Here is a 20971-nt window from a genome sequence, read left to right as displayed (position 1 = left end):
GGTGAGATACAGCAGAGGGGATCTACCCTGGGAGATCCATGGATGGCCTGCCGGCGGGTCTGTAAGTTTCTTAAATTGCATGCCGTGTTCTGTGTGCATTTTTCTGGAATGATCCATGTTTTACTAAGTCTTTAAAGGGTTGGTGCTCAGTCTCCTGCCAGGTATCTAAAGTCCCTATTTTACAGGTTACCGTGAGCTTTTCTAGTCCTTCCCTTACTAGCCTCCCCACCCCATCCTCACCCCAACTCTGTCTGTAGAGCAGAGTGAGCACCCCTGCCTCATTTCTGCCACTTGGCTTTCCCCTCCTCTTGTGTGTGAACCCTTGAGAAAAGGGCAATGTGGGTGCTTGCCCTCCTGACACTCGAACTGCAAGGGCCTTCCTTAACCCTCGCTGTCTTAAAGTCAAAGAGGTGGACTTCCAGGCTATGTGGGGACAGAACAATTAAGTCTTGATGATACACCTTACGTTGTTGGTACTCAGCCATTTCCCAACATGAGGATGGTTTTCTCTCTCCCTTTCTTTCCTCTATCTGCCTCCTGGACGTCAAGAAGAAATGGCCTGTAGAATACTGAGCAGGCTCTTGGGTCCGCCCATGTTCTCCGCTGTAATTCTATAGCAGAGGAAGTGCGGCACCTGTCTGCCGAGGCCGCCCTGGACCCTGGTCCGGCCAGCTGAGTCTAGGTCCTGGGGGCCTGCAAACCCAAATTGGGTGGCTCAGCAGAGGGAGCACCGTGCTGTGGGGTGCCAGGGCTAGCGGCTAGCCTGAGGGACTCACATCTAGCTGCAGGATGTCATGTGGGTGATGGGCCACCTTGGATGTCCCCTGCAGAACATCCGGCATAGCCTTGTGCTCCTGAGCCACCGCCGACTGGTCCCACTGATGGTTCTGGCCATGGTTCCCCCCCTCCCCTGGGACAGCCGATCCCTCACTTTAACCTCCACCCCTGCACTGCATGAAAATCCTGCTGCAGGTCACTGGCCCTGTGGCCCTTAGCTAGATCAAGCACATCCTTCCTTGCCTGCCTTAGAGCCTGTGGCCCCCTTAACTCCTGTTTCCTTTTAAAAACTCCACTTCTAGGGCGCCTGGGTGGCTCAGTGGTTGAGCATCTGCCTATAGCTCAGGTCGTGACTCCCAGGTCTTGGGGATCGAGTCTCGCATCAGGTTCCCTACAGAAAGCCTGCTTCTCCCTCTGTGTCTCTGCCTTTCTCTGTGTGTCTCTCATGAATAAATAAATCTTAAGAAAAAAAAAAAAACCCTCCACTTCTTCTGCAGCGCTGCTTCTACCTTTTTCGGTTGGCTTTTTCTTGGGTGGTGCTAAACGAGCCTTGCACAAGATTTTTCAGTCTCCCAGCTAGCTGTTTTGCCAGTGTTTTGTCCTCAGACATTTTCTTCTCTCATTTCCGTAGGCCTGCTTGGGTGTTCTAGACCTCCTTCACTCCCACGGCTCCAAGGATTGCTCTCTCCAGCCTGACCCCATGCTGCTGCCCATGCCCCCCCCCCCCACCTTTTTTATTTTTTGTTAATAGAAAAAATACCCAAACAAACCTGAACTGCATTGTCAACTGCCTGCTGTTCTTGCCACTCCTTTGGAATCTCACTGCCTCCCCACCCAAACTCCTCTTTGTTTGAAACAGAACTTCTCTCTGGCTATTCCCTGTCTCTATTCCCAAATACTACAAATGTACCGAAAGGACAGAACCCTTAACTAGAAAGGCTGCCCCTGCAACCACCACCCATAGCAAGTCCGGCCATCCTAAACCCCACCGTCTTTGTTTGAGTCCTCGTTCCTTTCCTAGCTCATGGTCCTCCTCCTGAGCCAGCCCCACACCTGAGCCTCCGCTCTTCATCCTCCTGCTGTGCCTCAGGGGCCAGTCGTCCCCAGGTTCTCTTGACCTGCCTGATAAAACATTTCTTACGTTGGACTTCCCATTGCCGTGGTTCAGGGTCAGCTATTTATTCCCTTGTGGCTTTTGTGCATACAGACCCCGTCCATTCCGTGTTCTGCAGACCGATTTATCTTCCTTAACACTGTTCTGATCACTACCTGGCTCCAAGTCTTCAGTGTTCTAAAAGCAAATTTCTTGGCCTGCTGGGCTCACCAACTGCTCCTCTGTGCCAGTCTTCGTCCCAATTTGCCATCCATGGTTTGCAGCCGCTTACCCCCTAAGACTCTTTAACATTTATCTTCTCCCTATCCTTCCATTGAGATATTGCTCCCCCTTTATGTTTCTCTGTGAAGATGAAGCCTTCCTTGAACACCTTGCCTTTATCTGAACTCCTTATTCTTGAGATTTACAATATCCCTTTTTGAGTAGCTATTTGTTTCCACTTTATCCTAGGAAACTATAAATACTGACAAAATAGGAACTTTATTATATATGTGTACATAGTAATTTTGTATGTCACCTAGCATGGTGCCATTTTCATGTTAGGGGTCCAGTAAATATTGATTGAAGGAATTAACGAACTTCCACGGCTACCTTAGGTTAGCCGTCTAACCCAAAGTTACTAACGATCCATTCCTACTAAAGATCTCTTATCTAATTGTTTTTGGAGCCTTTCTACTTAGCCATGCAAATTAGCATGGGTTCATAAGCTCAGAACCTGGAATAAATAAAGCCATATCCTTGAAAGCCACCAGGCAGTGGTGGTATGAGGGTTTCAGTAAAAGAAAAATGGGGAACAGCCAGTGACCAGTTGTCCATACAAGTGATGTGCTTTTTTCCCGTCCAGGGTGTGGGCAGGAGAAGGCGGCTTTTCCCTGAAGTAATAACCCTGGCCAGAACCACAGCGGTACTGTTAAAAGAGCCGAGACAAGAGAGGATAGGATACACGAGGGGAAAATAGTACAATGCCTGACCGTATTAATTACTCCGACAATTTCATTGCTGCTGTTACCATTCTCATTTATTGTCCCTTTCAAAGAGATACTGTGTGTATGGTGCATTTGAAGATCTTTAGATGGAATTCTGAAAGCCCAGGAGTGCAAAGTTAATGCATGGCCTTTAGACCTTGAGACCTGTTTCTACAGCGCTTGCTTACTTGTGGGAGAGGATTTTGTCAAACTTCCCAGTAAAGCTGTGTGTAGCGGAGTTGTATTGTTTGGGGCTATTTGTAAATACCGTATTGTGTGACACACTCGCAGCACCTGCAAAGCCTGGCCTTTGGGACTGATCTTGAGAGCTGTTTACAGTTGTGGCAAACCAATACCTGTGGCCAGAGGGAGAAGGTTTGCACTGGGAGTCGACCTTAATGAAAAGAATAGAGGGTGTGCGGCTTCCTTAACCCTGTGTAGACTGGCTGCTTCGTTGTGTTTGCCTCCAGGAGATAAGATTGAGCCGCTTAAGAAGCCTAAGCTTTGCTGGGAGCTTTCTCTAGAAGCAAAATCTTCTTCGTGAGCCTACCTGCCAAGTGGAGGGAGAAAAAGGTGCTCGCGGCTCAGGTGCTCCTTTGCAGGTACCTAAGCACCTCAGTACGTGTACAGTTCCAAAATTTAAATCCTATTTGTGGGAAATCAGTAGAGGGTTTAATAGAAGGTTAAACAAATTATACATATACACACAGAAAGTCTAGCCTGAGTATGGAAAGGCCAGGAAGTCTGAATGTTATGGTGAAGTACTAGGAGGTAATTTATTTCTAAAATTTATTGAACCCACTGAAGCATAAGCGTGAGGATAAGAGAAACCATATGCACATATGGTCCAGAATGAAATTCTTCAGATTTCCGAGATGGTTGCAACCAGTGACTAAGCCATTCTGAATTAACTTTGTGTGTGAAAGTCTTTCCAATTTAGTCTCTTCAGGTTCACTAGTGGTGGGAAGACAGCTGGTCAACGCCCCCATTAGACTGGACCTTCCAGGAGGGAAATAAACCCCTGCTCAGCCTGGCTCTCACTGGGGTGGGGGTGGGGGTCGGGGTGGAGTGGGGGGAGGAGGCTCTGCATCAGGTCTGCAAATTTTATCCCTAGCTGTTGGTTTCACCCCAGGAAAATGTTAACTGTGACATTGTAGCTACAAACATTATGTTTAAAAAAATCTCAGACTATGACCAGAGAATAATACATTTTTGGAGGGGCGGGGTCTTCAAGTTCTCTGCTAAAGCTAGGCCTTATAGGGGATGGGGGTTGAGGGGGGCATAGGCAATAAGTACATTTGTAGTAGAGTGTAATCTGCAGTAAGATCTAATCAGAGGAAGAATCTAAAGGAATCAGACCAGAGACAAATCGCTGAGTGGAATACAGGCATTCATTGTGCAGCAACAACACTCCCTTCCATTCATTATTGCAGTTATAATTATGGGACCCAACATATCTAATTGGCACGGTGTCCTCTGCTCTACTGAATAGATTGCATTGTTCCCGTTTAAAAAAACCCTTCTGCATCCTGAATCCATGCACATGTTGCTCTTTGGCTCTCGAGAGGTTTCTTTGTTTACATGATGAGTGATTAACTCAATTGTAGAGTCTTGCAATGCGTCATCCTCGAAGATGAAGGGGGGGTGGTGGTATTCTACTCTGCCCTAACTTTGAAGGGCTTTGATTAATTAAAAAAAGATCTATTAGATCTTTGAGGATGTACGCCTTCACTTAGAAATATGTAAATGGAAACAGCAGTGTAGTTTGATATCTGGGCTAGTCTTTTTATCTTTTTCCGGAGAACCTGTTTAAGGCAACGATATCTGGTGGGATGTTGGTGGTGTGTGCGTGACATTGGGAGTGTCAGAAGTGGTGTTCCTGAAGAGGTATGTGATTAGTGAACCCCTATAAATGAGAGCAGTGCTACATGTGGCTGGGGAGAAAGGGGACCTTCTATAGGACTTGTCAGGGAAGGCTAGAGACTGTTTTTCTAGCTTGCAAGAAATGCATGCGGGGAGGGCAGGTGTATCACCATGTTGCTCTTACAACTAATATATATGAACACGCCCTGTCTACCAGGCATTTTACCTGCATCATCTCACAGACTTCAGCCTGTCTCGTGTCTACTCTTATTCCCATTTGACTGATGAGGAAAGTGAATCTTGGGTGGATGATTTCATTTTTGTGTCTGGAGATCACACAGCTAATGAAGCTGGGCCTCGATCCCACTAACCTCTCACTGTGAAGGCCCTGCCCGGTTTTATGCTTTTTGCTCTAGAACATGCTGGGAAAGCCTAGCTCATTGTTCTAATGCCTTTAATTTTCATCCCGTTGCTCCTCACTACGTATAAGCATTTATACTCTTGCAGATGGGAGCTTGACGTGGTTGAGAGAATGTGTGGAGCCTCGGAGGGGTAGTCTGACCCCTGGAACACCAGCTTGTTTCTTTTCCAGCTAAGACTGACAAGAGGGAAGAGGAGAGCAGGCCCAGAACTGTGTTCTCTGAGTGCCACAGGTAGTCCTGCTCTTGGATGCAGAAGGTCTCTAGTTCAATTTCTTGCTGGAATGGATTCTTCACACATAAGGATAATCCTTCATTTGATGTTTCCTCACATGGATTCCTTCTGTATTCTGCACTGTCCACATTGGGCTTTGTGATTTTTATATATTCTTGCCAGAATGCACTTATTCATTAGCTGTTTTTATTAGTGTTACGGTTGAGATGACATTTTCCATTCTCAACTCCAATATTCTGTGGCTTTTAATTTTACAAAACAATTACCTATCAGGCTGAAACTCCTTAGGCTGGTTTTCCTCTCAGAGAGGAGATCTGGGGGGAGGTTTTAAAGTCTGTTCCACTTTTCTTGGCAGCCTAGACATTCAGATTCATGGAAGTGCTCCTTAAATAAAGTTGCAATTGCTTAATTATTTAAATAAACGGGAACTGAATTATTCAAGGGTTTTTCTGGCAAGACAAAAGGTTCCGGATTTTTCCTCCTACCCCTCTACTCAGAATTTTCAGTCCCGTTCTGTGCTGGCCAACTAAGAATGGATTTCTCAGTTGGTTTTGATCTATCTGCAAATCCCAGGCATATTTTGGGGGGAGCCCTTATGTAGGTTAAGCCCATGAATTTTAAAAGTCAGGTTTGAAATTTTAGTTTATTCTCCAGTGCTTACTTCAAGTTAATGTCTTGTTAATGTAACATTATGGTTAAAATGAAGACCTTTTATCAAATTCAATTTGTTGAGCACCTACAGTGGGAAAAGGAGAGTAGCAGAGCGGAAAGAACAGTTTGGGAACTTGAAAGACATGGGTTTGGATCCTGACCCTGGCATCGATTCGATGTGGCTCTGCTTTTGACTTTATAGAGTTACTCGGCTGCTCTGAGCATATTTCCTCTTCCATAGCCTACCTCCTAGGGTTGAGGAGGGGATTAGGGACACCTCTGCAAAAGCCCTTTTAGTAGCTTGCATTGAGTAGGCACTTGGTGTGTAGGAGCTAATAAGTCTGTGCCAGGCATTGTGCCCACTTTGAGGAGTCCTGAGGTGGATAAGACAGATTCCTGTCCTTACTGGGTGTGCAGTCTGGTGGTGGCGCAAAGCATTTTAAGCAAAGGGAACAGCATGAACAGGGAGGTAGGTTTAGGGCCACAAAAATCCTTTGGTTATTTGGCTAATGTTCCAGCATGCCTAATCTTAACATTACTGTAATTGGAAATAATAAACTGATATGATGTTTTTGAGATTTAAAATACACATGACATAAGTTATTTCATTTGATCCTTGTGAAAACCCATGAGGCAGACAGGGATTACCGTCCCTACTTTATAAGGGATTTGAGTGATTTACCCAAAATCATAGGTAGTAGAAGAATTGGGATCAAAGCTCCGGTTTTTGCATTTCCTGTCCTGTGCTCTTTCCACTGTAACATTCAACAGATCGTGTGTCTTCTCTATATACACAAGTGCTAAGCCTTTAATGATAGTTTAATGAGACTTTAAGAATTTTCTTTTTGCTTAAACATTTTCACTCAGACTCTTCTGATTTAAGATAAAGTTATACAAAATCAAATTGAGGTTATGTTTTAGCCAACATATGTATATCACTTGTGACCTTGTAATTTATTTTTTCCCAAAGGTGTAGTTGTATCCTTCCTCCTGCCTTAATTTTGTAGAGTCAAATTTTCACCTCTTAATTGTACGTTAGGTGACGTTTCCTTTTTTTGTATGAATGCTTTCTAATGTCTTACAGAATGGATGGATCCCCACTTACACAGATTTGCTACCCACTTCCTACTGTTCTTCTCCATTAGTGACAACAGTATATCTTTGGGGAGAAGTATTCTCTCTAAGGGCCCACATTTGTTTCACTAGACTTGATTCAAACATGTTCTAGCTGAAACTGTTAGGATTGTAGCTCTTTTGCCATCATTGATTTTCAAAAGCAATGCATGAACAAGAAACAACCCCCCTTCTCCGCAACCACTTCTATTCTCTGCTCTCCAGGAACTGTGCCCCTCTTCCAATCACAGGATGTTCAACAGGAAATGCAGAAGCATGGCTCTACTTCTTAGAGAATACTTACTTGAACTCTGAAGTTGCTTTTGGACCCTACCAGATTATTGGCATTTCCAAATAAGAATGCAGAGCATGCATGCCCTGTCAACTTGATCTTTGGATCCGAAGTTGCTGTGAATGGATAGAAATGCTAATATGCTAGCAACCTGTGAAATATTCACTATGTTGGGCACACAACGAATTAACAGGTTCTTTCCTCTTGTGAGGAAGAGCATTTGCAAGGACTGCTTTCTTTTGGTTTCTCAGAGAAGAGAATTTAAAGTCACTTCTTTCTGTTAGGCAAGAGGCTGCTCAGGTATGAATGTTGGCTGTGCTGGTCACAGGACTTGTGCAGCTTTCATGGAATACAGAAAGGTTTTCTTTAGGGTCTTGACTCTGTTTGAAACTTTCCCACAGTTGAACATTCCAGGCCCTTTGTTCACATTTTGAAATCCTGGAATACCTACTAGTATTTCTCACCGGTCACTGTCTTGATATTTTCTTTTTTTTTTTTTTCCTCTTCATTTTTTTCTTTGAAGTATTTCTTCTTTTAGAGATACTTCTCCCTCCCCCCACACACCTGTTTCCCTGCCTTATTTTCAAAATGCGTTGAAGATTTGGAAAAGAAATGACAACTTTTCATTGGTGGTTGCTCATGATTTCTGGAGCTTTGTGTATGAATGAGACTTTCTAAATTTGTATTATGACTTCTGCAATTGTGAAAAAATCAGAAGGACCTAAAGTTGGTAGCGGATGAGGTACAAGAGGAATCTTAAGAGTCAGAGAAAAGAGAGCTCAGAAAGCGCACTGACTTCCCCTCCCTTGAAGCCTTTCCCAGTCTCACTGGTTAGAGAATTTACTCCACTCCCATGGGATGGAAGGAAGGTCTGAAACTTTCTCTCCAGTTCAACTCCAAGAAGCTGAGCGTTTCTATTTTATGCTGCCTTCTTGAATTATGAGCTGGCAAGAAAGCCTGGAGGGGCAGGGAGATTGTTTCTTCTAGAAATATCAGAAGGTAGGGTGCAAGACTTATCCCTTAAGACAGGTGGACAGACCTACGATATAAGCATTATGAAGAAGCATATCTTTTACGATGAGATTTGCCTAAAGGAATGATCTCTGGCTCTGTCTTGTGGTGCCTAACCTAAAATGAACTCTAGAAATTCTAATACCCAGTCTGCTCAACTTCACAAAGAGGAGGTGTGGCCTTGATGGGGGCGGGGAGGGCTCCCTCCCCCCCCCAGATCCTGACCCTTCAATCAGGGATGGCAGGCATGTACCTTATGTCCCATCTCCTACTGGAATTTAATGTGCTTTTTAGTTTGTCATTTTGCCAGAAGCTTTCAAAGAATTTGAGAGGTGCTGTGATGTAGTGTCTTTCCATTTTATGAGGTTACATGGAAACTCTTTTTCCTTGACCCTGTGGCAAAACTAGCTTCTTAGGGTTTGAAAATATTTTTTAAAATATAGCACAGAAGTGAACATGAAACACTGAAAGAGAAATGTCAGCCTGGCAAATTGTGATTCTGCTCCAAGAGGAGCAGTTTGCTTCCACCTTGATTTACCTGGCAGGAAAGTATCTGTTGCAGACACTGCTGAAGTTTTTCTTAAATTCCTCTGCTTTGAATTGTGTCTCTGGGAGCTATTCATCTTTGTCACCTGCTTTACTTCTGCTATTTTTAGCCAGGTGCCAAAGACCTTACAGCTTCCTCAAGTGAAGGATAAAGAATTAAGATCTGTTGTAAACAAAAGCTCATCACAGCATTGTTTTTGTTTTGTTTTGTTTTGTTTTGGTTTTGGCTATGGGATCTTCTTTCAGGTTTTCCTTTGAGTCAACTTTAATTGCTTAGGATGGGAAGACCTAGACTCTCTCTAGGAGAGAGACCTGTGTCAGTATGGCTTCCAAATTCTTGGAGATGCAAGGCTTCTTTTCTTAAAGAACATTCTAGAATAATTGAGTAATGAAGGACTACTTCTCTTCAATCTTTATTTTCATATCAAGATACTAAGCTATATGCAGTCATTTAAAGAAATGTGAGTGGAGTGCCTTCTAGAAGGAGGAGGGTATAAGAGGATCCATTTTGGAATGTGCCAATCTTTATTTAGCTCAATTGGTTAATCTTGGGGCTAAGGAATTATAGTGTTTAAACTTCATCTTTCAAGCTGCAGTTTGCTGGAGGTGGATACTTATTTTTAATGGTCTCAAGGGTTTGCCTCTTTGACTTGGATCTGTGAGAAGACTTTTTGGTGTAAACTCCTAACCACCTCTAGGAAGAAACTGTTGAAGGCCTGTGCCCCAGGATGAGTGCCTCTTTCTCTAATTACTAAGTAATTAGGTAAAATTAATCCAACTAATGAATGTGATTTTTATCATGCAAATGTTAGATGCTTATAGATTGCTTTTTTTTTCCCCCTTTAAGACAGTGAGGCTACTTCCTGAATCATTTCTTCCATCTCTATGTTCATCACTCCTATCTTCCTCCCTCTTAAAGTATTTTGGAGACTGAAGTATAATATTTCCTAGTAGTGCTGTTTCTTTCCTGTATAAACTTTATGCTTTACATTTTTCTTGATCTTTTACAAAAATGTAGTGAAATATTGCATATGCACGGAGCCCAGAAATTGTTTTCTCTTCTATTTTCCGAGCTGAGTTTTGTGCTGGTCTTCTTTTTATCTCTCCATCTATGTTTGCAGGGCTCTCTGTTTCCCCCAAGTGTTAATGTAAACACATTTTATTTTGAGACAGATCAGTTCACTTCCCTCTGGAAATCCATTCCTATAATGTGGTAAACCTCAATATAACTCTCTGGTCCGAATGACATTTCATAACTGTGTACAAATCAAACATACTGTTGATATTAAATGACAACATTTAATGCTTATGTCAACAATTCACTTAAGTCTCATTTCATTAAAATACTCCTGATCTGTAGAGAAGCTGCTTGTCTGAGCAGATAAAGCACTTGACTTTCACCTCTAGTTTCCAGGTTAAAGTACAGTTGGTAAGCTGTAATTCGGCTGGATTTCATAGCTTCTGGCCAAGGGGATTAGAAAGGAAATCTAGTTCACATAATCAGAGGAAACCTTCAGTCACCTGGACAAGAGAGCATCAAAATCAAGGATTTTCGCTTTATTCCCTGTGTAAGTCAGCTGGTCTTTGGGGATGATTTGCTCCAGAAAACCTTTGAACTAAGAAAGTTAAATAAGAAATTAACATGGTTAAGAAAGTTAACACCGCTCACTGCTGGATTGTCTCTTCTCCCCCTTAAGTTCTTATCCTTCTCTGGCAGCTTCAGGCCCTGCCGTATTGAGAATATAGCTGGAGAGAATAGCCCTGGCTATTTTGAGAACCTTTTTGTTCCCTTCTAGCACTGGATGCACTCCTGTCCTCTTTTCAGGAAGGACCCTCTTGAAGGGACTGGCTTTTTTTGTTCTCCAGAGCGTAACTCTAATGTACATGTTGGTGTATTTCATACACGTGTCCTCTGTTTCCCTGAGTTACGATAGAAGCCCAGCCCAGAATGCCTCTCAGTAAGACCTGTGCTTCCTGGGTCAGGGGATCGCCACGTCAAGAATACTGTCTTCGCTGAGATTGCTCGTGTCTTAGGCTGAATCCAGTCTATAACTATAAGTGGCCTGTGGGGGACATTTGAATAAGTAATAGTTGCTGCTGCTCTAGAAATAATTCTATAATGTTTTAGTCTCCTATAACTCACCAAAGTTGAGGGCCTGGTTGCAAATCACCCTTTAAATCCTAACACAAACTGTGCACCCCCTGTGAAGCCTAAGCAAATGGGTAACAGAGGTAACAGGGTAACAGAGAGGAGGAGGGGAGCTGTGTGGCCCTGAGGAACAGACTTCTCCAAATGGCTACGAGTGCTAAAAGCCTGGGATTGTGCTGAATTTTTACATACCTGTGTCAGTGCAGGAAGGCCCAGAGATAAATGACCACCCTTCCCATAGTGGAACAACCATAATGTGAAGTAAGTGGCTGTCAGGGTTCTCTCAGGTCTTGATAACTTGGGGGAAGGCAGATAATTAATACAATGAAGATGACAGTGGGCCGTAATTGGCTGTGTGTTATGAAGTTTAGACATTGGCCTCCCCTCTGTCTCTGGGAGAAGGAAATTGCTCTAGCATGTGTATGCAGAAGACATAAAGCTGGCTACAGCAGTATTTTTATTTCCAAATTATTCTTAAAACTATTTAAAAGTCACCACAGAACGTGCTTTACAGAAGCAATTTCATGGCTTCTTCAGGTTTTTGTGTAAATCCAGATAACTGAAATGTTCGCCCTGATTCATTATTGAAAAGGAAGGAAGTACGCTAAAGCTGATGGTGGAGGCTGGGCCCAACCAAAAGGAATTGGGGGGTGGGGAAAGGAACTCATCCGGCTCTTCAGTTCTTTCAAAGAATTTCTGTTGTGATGGGTAACGTAAGGGGGCATTTGAAAGATGATCATTATTCGAGAAATTTTTCTGAACTGGAAACTTACTAGCTTTGAGTCCCGTTAATACTCACCGGCAATGATGGCCATTTTCTATTCCATGAGATCAATTTGGAACTTGAGCATAATTTTATTTCTGCTTCACAGTTCTTAAAATCCTGTTTGGAAATGCCATTAGGAGGATAAGGGATGTAATGAAAAATACGTTTTCTCATGTACCAAATCAAAGTGTATAGTTATGGAGCTGGCTATCTATACTGAACAACAGTTAGCAAAATGAATCGGCTGCTTTCTGCATTTGAAGCTGCATAGTGTAAAATTCAATGAGACATTCAATAACTGGAAAGATCACATCAGCATCAAGGATGCATTTAGCAGGTCTCCTCCTCCCGTATGACTGGAGTGGAAGCACAGTCTAGAACCAGGAATAAAAACTATGGGTGAAGTTAAGAATTATGGGCCTGGAGGCAGGGGGAGAAGTGGGACTCCGTGTGCCCGGGAACCCAAACTTGGATGCAGATGGAAAGAAACGGGCAGAAAGATGGGCCTTTGGGGACCAACATTTTATGAGAATGGTGCTCTTGTCAGCATCTTCCATTAAAGCCTGAAAGTTATCTTTTGCAACTGGCATCTATCAGGCCCCTCCTTAGGGCAAATGACCATATTTTTAGTGGTTGAATTTGCTGGGTCAAAAAGAGGGACTGTGCCGATTCCCACGTAGTATGGGAACACACAGTGCGGGGTAAAAAAAATGCATACTTATGGGGTTGTGTGTATGTGTTGGTTTCACTATAATATATGGAATTGTTGAACTCACTAGAATGTTTGGAACTATAAAGTTAAGGCGTCTTGAAATATTGCTCTGTTACCCAGTGGCTTAGGGGAATACATGTTTTCGTATAAAACACCGAGAGCATTAAGTGATGACATTGCCAGGAAATGCACCTTGCCACCTCAAGCAGTAGATGTAACTTTTAGGAATGCAAATTTGAAGAACTGACAGTGGGGAAATTACACAAAGCTCACCTAATCTTGAATTTTTCTCCATCCGAGTTTTAAGTAGGGGCTGTTTCTGATTACGGCTTTTCCAGGGGGATAAAACAGTTTTACAAGACTGACCTTAAGTGCAAAACGGATAGTAATTCAAAGCCTTGAGGGGGCTTAAGAAATGAAGGTAACTTATTGGTTTTGGCAAGGAAAGGGTTGGCCGGTAAGACCATTGAGCCCCTTAGCTGAAAATGCTGACAAGCTGAGCAGAAAGCATGTGTGCTGTACCAAGCACAATCATTATTTTCATTGGCAGAATGTATTGCTCACAGTTTTGGGTAGTCTGTCCATTTTGTCAGTAATTTAATCTAGGTCAGAAAAGGCATGGGGTAGACATGCTATTGTTGAGCATCCCTGCAGGCATCCCTGGCAGGGTCCATTCCAACTTTTAATGAGGAGCCTCGCTTTATGTTGGGGTCCTGCGGTGGCTCATGGTATCTATTTTGGGGTGTTTTAAGATGGGGGTTAGCTCTTGAAATTGGACAAGGTGCCTGCCTAAAAGGTGAAATTTTATTTTTTTTCTTCCCCTTTCTTGGTCTCTGCTCCTTGTTAAATTGATAATTAGGTGAGACTTTTAGACAGCAGTGGAAATACAGATGACATGGGATTGTGTCAGCTTTCCTTTCAGGGGAAGAAAAATTCAGAGGATTGGAAATAAAGAATTTGAAGACAGAAACTTAATACATTTGAGATCTTCTATATTTTTGTTGTAATTTTATTTCACGGTATGCGCCAACAATACATGACATCTTGAATAATGTATTTTTATATTCCTTACTCAAGAATTAAGCCAGTACATTTACAAGATGAGGAAATGTTGGCTTTGTAATATTGCTACTCAACCCATTCTGTTTTTTTCTTTCCCTGGGAGTGGTGTTCTCACCCTCATCCCCTAACACATTCCTCAGTTACTCGAGGATCAATGGAAACATTCCATGTTTTCTAGGATTTTTCCCCCCAAAGTATTGTGGTTACTTATTTGAGAAAGGAGGAAATGAAATGGTTACTAAAATTGTGGAAAATTTCATATGCTAATGAGTTTGGTTCTTGAGATCATTTTGGGAATATCTTTGGCAAGTAAAAGAAGGCATTTTCACACCTTGTCGCATTGCTTTTTAGTCAATCAAGGAAGTTGCAGAAAGAAATTTCTAAGCTGCAGGCTGTACAGGGGGACAGTTAATTGTATGGCAGCCTTCATTTTCTCTAATCAGAAATTGGGCAGAAAGTGTTGGGACATTCTTTTCTTATTCATTACTCTGCTTACACCATATAGGGATTTTTGTAGTACAGTAAGTTCGTGTCCTGGTCAAAGCAGAATGAGAAAGGGAAAGGATTGCCTTTTAAGAATAGGGATGAGAAGAACCCAGCATCGATAGTTATTATGATGCGTGCTGTTTGTTAAACACTATATATCAGACACGAGTGGAGGAAACTGTTAATCTGGGTCCAATCAAGTGAGAAACCACACAGTAATTTGAACAGGGAAAGTTCACTTACTCAGTGTAACAGGGGTTTGGGATAACAAGGGATTTGCTAGTAAGAAGCCGAGAGAATTCTTAAGAATATAGGAATAGCATGTATAACAAGCAGCCACCAGGACCCTGTTGCTGAGGGAGGCATCCTAAGAACAGCCCCCTTCCTCCTACTCCCAGGTGAGATCTGGACTGTTGGAGGGGACACGGCCACTGCTCACAGCTGCAGAGGAGCCGCTGTGGTGCCCTGGAACTTGCTGGAAGTCTGGAAGTCCTCCTCTAGGATGCTGGGGGGAAAGGGCTCAGGAGAAGGTGTCCCCTTGAGTCATTCTGATACAAAACCGCCTGAACAGGGTGTTGAGGAAGCTGCAAGTCTGTATTTTATGCTCCCGGTGGCCCTGCACAATGGGACCTGGGAACTCGGGAATGTGTGCACTTGGGGAGCTGGTTGCTGGGGAAGCGCTGTTTCTTCTGCAGTGTCCCTCTAGCATCCTCTACTGACAAAGCCTAGCCTTGTGCGGGTGTGGGGAGGGAAAAATATATAAAGGGTCCAGATCCATTTTCACAGAGCAGGCGTAAAGGGTGATTTTGAAGTTGAGAGGCAATAAGCCAGTAACCAGCAAGGAAGTCTATAGGCCTCTTACTCAAACCTAGAGAAATCAGAACTGAGGATGGTTTCTCTTCTTACAGGTGAAGACAGTGACTTCTGCTCAGAGATTTAATGACTTATTTAGGACCAGAGAGCTAATAAACGACAGAGCCACATTTCAAATTCAGATTTGTAGTGTTAAGGCCCCTGTGCTCTCCACTGGCCTCTCAAAGAGAAAAGCAGTGACAGTCCAACCTAGAAACTTGCACTTGCACCACAAACCCTCCTCACAGCATAGTTCATCCTGGAGTATACTTCCCACTGGTCCTAAGGCTTAGGGGAGCTATGTGGATGACTGCCTGTTTGGCTTTTACCACAGATTATCTGAGTTTTGAGACTGAAAGGGATATATTGTACCTATTTTAGTGGATCCCCTAAGCCTCTTTTTACTTGGATCTTAGCTGTGTTCTTTTTCAGCGTTCTAGTTCCGGACCTGTTTGGCTGTTTGATGGCTCTCTGGAGGGGAGGGACAGAAGATGATGATGGCTCTTGCCTTTTTTTTTTTTTTTTAATTTAAGATTTTATTTATTTATTTATTTATTTGAGACATAAAGAGAGGCAGAAACAAAGGCAGAGGGAGAAGCAGGCTCCCTTTGGGGGAGCCCGATGCAGGGCTTGATTCCAGGACCCTGGGTACCCTGAGCTGACGGCAGGTGCTCAACCACTGAGCCTCCTAGGTGCCCCTGATGGCTCTTGGCTTTTGATTTGAGTGTTACCTCTTCCCTCCCTCCCCCCACCCCCCAAGACTTCCTTTCCAGGATACCCTGTTCTTGGTTGTTTCCTGGCTGAGTCTGAATTTCCGGGCCCCCTCTTCTGGAGCCTCTGAGGTCCTATTAGGCTTCTCACGTTTACCTCCTTTTAGATAGTAGTTTTAAAAATTATAGTGTAAATCTGTACAAAAAGGGACCCCCTCTTTTTTAAAAAAATCTGAGGTAAGAAACTCTCTTTTGACTTTGGGTGAGTTCCTTAACTTCTCTGGGGCTTAGTGCTTTCATCCATCCCTTAATCTATAAAGGGGGATGGCCTTTCTAAAGCTCCTCTCCTCTCAGAAACACCCAGGGACTATTTCTAGTTTAACAGCTTCTGGCAGCAGTTCCAAACACGTGAGCTTTCCATTGCCTGATTCTGTCCCTGGCAAGTAGTTGATGAATTACAGATAAATGGAAGACCATGTGATGTACTTGTAGAAATACAGCTTTCAAGGTGGACCCACAAGAGTTAACATTTTAGCATCAGGACTGAGCTGTTTTATAACAACAATTTAGCCTGGAGCTCCTCCTTCTGTGTCCTAGCTTTTTACTTTATATAATGGGAAAAAGACTGCCTGGCCCATGGCCTTCATGCATGAACAAGAGAAATAATACATGATAAGCATTTTATACAGTCCCTGGCACGTAGTAGGTACTTAATAAATGATCTCAGATTGCAAGTTCCTTGAGGGCAGGGCTCCTCTCTTTATCATCCTTGAATTGCTTGTAGGTTTTGATAGGACAGGCGTTCAGCAAATCCCACCATTTTGAACTGAAATGCTTACAACCACTAAGAGTCTTTTCTAAGCTGAGTCTTGATAAAGTAAATACTTAAATATATATGAATGATTACCCTGGAATTGTAGAAGCTTGATTACACATAGTCTTCTGTCTTCAAGCAGTACCGTTAGAATTTTATTACATTTCCTCTTACTCCTCTTATGTCTGACTACATGATTCTTCTTTAACCACTATTACGTGGCCTAATAGTAGTAATAGTAACATTATTAAGGATTCACTATGTGCTAGTCCTTATTCCAGGCAATTTACACATATGGATTCCTTGAATAATTCTTATCCTTTTATAATCTCTGTTGTCTGGGTGAGAAACTGAGGCACTGATGGGCTGAATTACTTGCCCCATGGCACACAGCTGGTGAGAGGTGGAGCCAAGGCTCTTCTTTCCTATATTGTGTTACTTGGTTCCACTCTCGTTTTGAATCCCTTCATCAGAGGTCACTGACGAAAATCCAGTCAAACTCAACCCGGCCCCTTTGAGAATGAAAGGGGAAGGTGTAGAGTTCAAGGAAGCTTGACAGCAATCTATTTTTAAGCCTTTAGATACATTTTTTGGGAGATTGCTTTCCCCTTTCTGAATCCTCTCTGAGGTCAGAATGAGCAAAAGCCAAACCCAGGGAACTTCTATGTTCTTAAGATTAAAAAGTGTCTTTGACATCACAATCCCTTGTAGTCATTACCAGGTCTCTTCCATGCTTCAGAATTAGCCTCACCCCTTCCTCACATCCCTGTTCTCCAAAAAGAACTCCAGTAACAACTTTTAGCTCCCTGGACTTCCACCTTCCCTACACAGGATCTAAGGGTTGTTTCTCCCCACCCCCAGTGCTCTAATCTGCTTAATGACCTCATCTTTGCCATTGAAGCTGTCATTTACATAAGAGGAAAGTGAAGAGGAACTGATTTTCCACTGATCATGTGAAATAGTAGTGATTTTACAATATTGATAAATTAAAAAAATGGGTCTGATGCTCTGTTGTTAGATTATATTAATGGGACCCCAGAAATTGTCATCTGGCTCCCGCCTTGAGACTCTGGAGGTAGAGACCCACGAAGTAGGGACCCTGAATGAGGTGTGTGTTCAGATGCCAAGAACTTATTCCATTTCTCCTTTTATTTTCGTAACAGCATTATTTTTGCTGTTAGGAAAAAGATTGGCTCGGTAGACTTTAGGAACCACTTTAGTCAGTGTGGATAAATGAAAAAACACAAGTGATCAGCTTTCATCATGACAAATGGAAACTGTCATTTAATTTTTATCCCCAATTATACAGCTCCGGGACCAATTTTTCAGGTGGAATGTTGGAGCCATTAAAAAGAAATAAGTAAACTATACCATATTCCATCATTTTTCTGGCAGCTAACCAATGATCTGTAGCCTTATTACATGTATGTTTTTATAGAGATCTTTTTCTCTTAAGTTTGTAGAAGGCTTTATTAACTCTTTACTGATTTCTTCTGGAATGCATTTTTTTCAAATGAATTTTCTTTTTATCATTAAGCATTGGTTGGAATTTACCTTTGATTTTGGCTGGCAGCTATATGCATTTTCATCTTTTATGGTTTTCGATTACTAGAATTGCATGGAGTGATGTTTCTTTAATTCCATCTGGAATTATGTGAATGGTTCTAATGTTGGCTACAGACTGTCTTCATTTGGATTTTAGAATGTGACTTGTAAGAAACAGAATTCATATATAAAGCCCAACCAACTACCACTTATCTCCTATCTTGATGTGATAGAGAAAAATTGGGTACTCCCTTTTATGCTCCTATCACATCCTGTCCATTCTTTTACTGTAGCACTTAATATGTTATAACTTAATTGATCTCGTGACCATATTCCCCAGTAATCTGAAATTTGGGGACTGTGGGCAATTTGGCCTATGATTTGGGTACTTCATCTTTGCTTCCATGAACTTAGCAGAATGCTTGGTACATACTGGATTTGCAAAAAAATATATTTTTCCTCAATATTTTATTTATGAGACACAGGCAGAGACATAGGCAGAGGGAGAAGCAGGCTCCCTGTGGGAAGCCTGATGAAGGACTGGATCCCAGGATCCCAGATCATGACCTAAGCCAAAGGCAGATGCTCAACCACTGAGCCACCCAGGTACCCTGCAAAAAATATTTCTTGAAAGACTGATTAAATGTCCCCCTTTTGGGGCATATTTATAATTCTTCGATATTGGGATCCACTAACCTCCGAGGATACTAGAACCCTTTTTGACCATGTATTTAATCATTTTTATTCCATCTAGAAAAATTTTGCATGTGGCAGGTAGTCTCTGAATTTTACAGGTGAGAGAAACCGAGATTGAAGGTTACTGATGATTTGCCAGATACTAAGAACTCCAGAGAGAGGCATATCGGGGATCTGAACCATTGCCTTCTGGCTTCCAAACCAAGAGTGGTCTGGAAAAGCTTCCAAGTTCCACTGCTTTGGGGTTTTGTGCTCTTGATTGCACAATCCACTATTACTTGGCGACACCTGGGTGGCTCAGTGGTTGAGTGTCTGCCTTTGGCTCAGGTTGTGATCCAGGGGTCCTGGGATCAAGTCCTGAATTGGGCTCCCCTACAGGGATCCTGCTTCCTCTGCCTATGTCTCTGCCTCTCTTACTGTGTCTCTGATGAATAAATAAATAAAATCTTTAAAAAATCCACTATTATTTGTATTATCAAAAACAGTGATTTATTTTCAATGCATAATTGATATATAAAGTGTTGGGGTGATGGCCAGATTATTTGGCTTTTGGAGAAGCTGACTAGTGGATGAGGCCTATTAGTTGCATCTCTGCATAGGGTTTTTTTTTTTTTCCTCTTGTTGTTCACATCTTTTCCCCTTCATTCACCCAATTAGTAAATCCTGGGAGCCTTTGGCTCTGAGCCAGAGCATGTTTTCTATACTTGACTTTAGCATCAGAATAGTTAAACTTAGTTCTCCACGAGAGAGGTCCTGGAGTGTGTTAGGAACAACTAGGCAACATCTTTTTCAGATGTATGCCTTGGCATATGCTTGGAGGAGAAATGGTATACTCCCTTGTATCTGCTTATAAAACTGTCATCTGGTACTGTTAGCGTTAGAATATGCAAGTAAGCTTCTAAACATGCTGATGAAAGGGCCCTTTTGGCTTGGAAACTTGTTAAGTCAAAGGTGTTAGATCCTGTATCTTGTCCTCAGGGGTGCTGGACGAAACAGCTGCACTGAGCCTTGTTAATGCCTATAGTCTCCTGCTTCAGAAACAGCAAATGGCCTTGTGTTAAGAGTTGCTATAATATGAAGTTACTTTTAGACAAGCTGCTTATTGGGAATACAAACATCTTAGTCTAGATTGGCAGACAGCAAAGCAGGTAGCACTTTGGAAATGTTTTTCCTACTTTCTCTTCTCTACTAGTTACAGGAGGAGTAAATTCAATGAAACACTTAGAGGTGATTGCTGTGATCTCTCATAAATCATTGCTTGTGGTAGGTATCTGTGTTGAAGGCTATATTAGCTCTTTCTAGTGGGAGGAGGAACTCTTGGATTTGGCTAATGTACCTGCACTGTTGGAGAGGTGTTGATATTCTATTCTTTTGTGTATAACTGAACTTTGCTTGTGCCTTTTTTGGGGATGTTAGGTGTTGGGGTTTGGAATCAGTGAGTCACCGGATTGGGAGAAGACCACAGACTGTATTTAGCATAAAGCTTTGAAATAGCCTTTTCACTTTCAGGTAGCTGCAACAGAACGATTTTATATATATATATATAAAATATATATATATATCATCCTGTGTAATATCCACTCATTGGTCCCTTGCCTTTTACCCCAGAATCTAATCCTTGTTTGTCACTGTCCATTTACTGTAGCATCTGTGACTGTATTTATTTTAGAGGGAGCGGGCAGAGGGAGGGGTTGGGGGGGAGCAGAAGAGGGAGGTGGAGAGAATGAATCTCAAGCAGACCCCCGCTGAGTGTGGAGCCCAATGATGGGCTTGATCTCACAACCCTGAGATCATGACCTGAGCTGAAATCAAGAGTCCGGTGCTCAACTCACTAAGCCACCCAGGCACCCCTGTGCAGTCTTGTTGTAAGTTGCCTTATGTATCAAGTGCTTTAACATCTCTGTGCCTTTGTCGTATGCTGTGCCCTGACCCTTCCTTGACATCCTAATCATTGAATCATGCCGTTCAGAAGTCAGTTCCTCTGTCCAACTGTTCCTGATGTTGTTTCCCCACTGCTTTAATCCCCAGGTAGGATTCTGCGATCTCTCCATGTTGTGTGCCTGTCCGCTCCCCTCCCCATCTGGCACATGCCTGTCACCTGCCTGTACTGTGCATACACTTTATCATCATTTCCTATTTGTTCACCTGGCTCTGTGCTCGGCTAAATTCTGCGAAGGCAGTGTTCACATCCTC

General features: G+C 42.7%; 1 protein-coding gene and 1 long non-coding RNA gene across 16 annotated transcripts in view; one reads left to right on the top strand and one right to left on the bottom strand.

The window, feature by feature from the left end:
- Nucleotides 1-20971, top strand: part of CADM1 (cell adhesion molecule 1) — a 324893-nt gene that overhangs the window by 40296 nt on the left and 263626 nt on the right. The gene's annotated exons all lie outside the window — the stretch shown is intronic.
- On the bottom strand, nt 10286-18213 carry LOC144311300 (uncharacterized). The gene is made up of 3 exons (XR_013376850.1): nt 18092-18213; nt 11935-12018; nt 10286-10507 (listed from the first exon to the last, which is right to left on the bottom strand). It is a non-coding gene; the product is annotated as an uncharacterized LOC144311300 (long non-coding RNA).

Source organism: Canis aureus, chromosome 3 (genome assembly GCF_053574225.1).
Source record: "Canis aureus isolate CA01 chromosome 3, VMU_Caureus_v.1.0, whole genome shotgun sequence".
NCBI classification, from domain to species: domain Eukaryota; kingdom Metazoa; phylum Chordata; class Mammalia; order Carnivora; family Canidae; genus Canis; species Canis aureus.
The sequence above is the reverse complement of the archived record's forward strand: the minus strand, read 5'-3'. Positions and strand labels throughout refer to the sequence as shown.